Genomic DNA, 3,022 nt, shown 5'->3' on the forward strand with positions numbered 1-3,022 from the left:
TTTATTTGAGAGAGAGAGTGCACAAGCAGGGGGAGGGGCAAAGGGAGAGGAAGAGGGACAGGAGGAAGGACAAGCAGACTCCCCACTGAGCAGGAAGCCCCAGCACGGCTCAATCCCAGAACCCTGAGATCATGACCTGAGCCAAAGGCAGACACTTAACTGACTGAGTCACCTAAGCAACCAGAGGCTTACTGCTTTATAACAAACATTTTCAAAAAATGGGCCAGTGCATCTGGCCCAGCCACTGCTGGGGGTGTGAGAGACGGACTCTACGTGCTCCACGGCAACGTAGTCAGGTCCCCTCCCCCTGGAAGGTTCACCCAAGAAGAAGCCACCACTGCCTGGTCTGGGGGGCACCATGGTGACCAGAGCGCATGACAGGGTGCTGTTGGACTTCCCAAGTATGAAGTGGAAGAGGAGCCACTGGAACCAAGATACAATGAAACAGAAGATGGTGAATCCAGGAATGCCTACAATTTTCCCCCCTGGACTTACTCGGGAACAAGAAAGAGCTTATATAGTGCAACTGCAGATAGAAGACCTGACTCATAAGCTGTACACAGGAGACCTGGGCATCCCCCCAACCCTGAGGACATCACCTGAGCCCATCTATAATAGCAAGGGGACGAGGCTTAACGCCCGTGAGTTCCACACTGGCAAAATGCCTGAAGAGGAGCGGCACAACCTCATCATAGAGATGGTTGCCCTTAACCCCGATTTTAAGCCTCCTGCAGATTATAAACCTCTAAAAACTTGTGTGAGTGATAAAATAATAATGATTCCACAAGATACGTACCCAGAAATCAACTTCATGGGACTGCTGATTGGGCCCAGAGAGGACACCTCCAAGAACACATAAAAGGAGTGTAATACCAAGATTATGGTCTGGGGAAAAGGGTCTGTCAAAGAAGGGAAAGCAGGGCGCAAAGATGGCCAGATGTTGCCTGCAGAAGGTGAGCCATTTCATGCCCTAGTTACCACCAACACCATGGAGAATGTGAAGAAAGCCATGGAACAGATAAGAAACATCCTGAAACAGGGTAGTGGGACCCCTGAGGACCAGAATGATCTATGGAAGATGCAGCTTCGGTAGTTGGCTTGCTTGAATGGGACCCCTCAGGAAGAGGAGAGCAGGATCGTAAGACCCTGGCAGAGCTCAGAGACCTGCAGCATTACCAATACCACAGTGAGTACCAAGTGTGGCCACACTGCTTCTGATTGCAAATTCCAAAGTCCTGCTGACCCCCAGTCAGCTCAGGATAAAGGATGGATGGATGAAGAATATTTGTCCCTCATGGCTGAACCAGGTGAAGTGCCTGTGGGCTCCACTTCTGGGCCCATCATCACGCCCCTAACCAGTGCACCGGGGCCTGCTGCTCCAGCCAACAACCCACCTCCACCGTCTCTCATGTCCACTACCCAGAGCTGCCCACCCTGGATGATAAATTCTGGCACTTCAGAGAATTGGCCCTACCATGGAATGCACAGAGGTGGTCCTGGTGGTCCTGGAGGTGGCCCCCACAGTCTCCCACACCCATTACCCAACCTGACGGGTGGGCATGCTGGACATCCCATGCAGCATAACCCTAATGGACCCCCACTCCCTTGGATGCAACCACCACCACCACAGATGAAACAGGGCACCTGGGCCACCCACCTGGGCACCATGGCTCTCCTCCAAAGGATCAATACCTGGGAAGTACGCCTGTGGGCTCTGGGGTCTATTGCCCACATCAAGGAAGAGTTATGATGCCACCACCACCTGTGGGCATGATGTCGCCACTGCCTCCCAGTGGGCAGCCCCCCCACCCCGGTCCTTTTCTCCCATGGCAGCAGCAGCAGTAGCAGCCTCCGCCACACCCTCTCTGCTCAACAGCAGTATGTCTTTCAGTACCCCCTTGCCAGGGCGGCAAAGATCCCTCCCCGCAGCCACAATGGCCTGAACCATCAGAGTGAGCCTATTGGTGACCTTTCCAGGCAGAGCCTCAGCAGCGCCCCTGGTGGACAGACTGGCTCGGCAAAGCAGCCTGAGTTTGTGGACAGAATCGGAACACAGGGGCTCCATATCACGAAATTTGTATTAATTTTTTTCTTTTGTTATTTCCTTATCTCTTCCTTCCTTCAGAGTGTCCAAGGGGACGCTCTTCCCAGATCTTCTGCTGCAGTTAGATTCCTTTCCTTTTTGTCCATTCCTTATTCTTTTCTTCCCAAGGAGAGGAGGGAGCAAATGGTTTTAGGCATAGCTTTGGCCATTAATGTCAGGCCAGTTATGGGGGGGGGGGGGGTCTTTTGGTTCTAAGATTTTCAAGGTTGCCATGATTTTTTTTTTTTTTTTTGTAGTGTGAGATTTTTGTCTCTGCCACCTTTATAGAATAGTGGGTTAATTTCTGGGTCTGGGGTTGACATCCATCTTGGCGCTCCTGCCAGTGGGAGGTGGGGCCACTCAAGTCCCCTTTCGCTTGTCTGCCACACTGGAGAGTCCTTTCCATGCTTCCTGAGCACCTAAGCTGCCTCAGATTCCATTTATTCCCTTCCTTTCTGGAAGGTTTCCTTTTAAATTTTATTTTAATCCCAAGCATCTGAATGTTTTGCAGTGTCTAGGGGTTTGAGCCCCTTGTTTTTCATTCTACTTCCTTTTTTCTCCCCTTCCCTCCTCATGGAGTGATTATGTTGACAATAATGTATAATGTGCATTCTCTTCACTGGTTTATCTGCAGAAATTTCTCTGGGATTTTTTTTTTTTTTTTTTGGCTTATGATTCAGCACCGTGTTAAAGGGGAATGTTCCATTGAATACAAGAGTAATGTGTTAAAAAATTATAACAATTATAGCAAGGATGTCGTTGGTCAGCAGGCTTGTACTCTCATAATGAGTTTACAACACTCATTATGACAATTGAATGATAATTGTATTCAATTGTGTCTTTCCACTAACTGGTTCAATATCTTTACAGACCTTCTCTAGAGATTTTACAGGCCCTCTGGATGGAAACACTCATTGACATCTCTCTTGCTGCTCACAC

The 3,022-nt window shown here is 49.6% G+C and overlaps 1 pseudogene; it reads left to right on the forward strand.

Annotated features, from left to right (window-relative positions):
* Window positions 1-394: 394 nt before the first annotated feature.
* LOC102727799 (splicing factor 1 pseudogene) lies at window positions 395-2,031 on the forward strand (annotated as a pseudogene).
* Window positions 2,032-3,022: the final 991 nt, after the last annotated feature.

The sequence above is a fragment of the Leptonychotes weddellii genome, chromosome X, assembly GCF_054177405.1.
Source record: "Leptonychotes weddellii isolate Sample4059 chromosome X, ASM5417740v2, whole genome shotgun sequence".
Classification (NCBI taxonomy): Eukaryota; Metazoa; Chordata; class Mammalia; order Carnivora; family Phocidae; genus Leptonychotes; species Leptonychotes weddellii.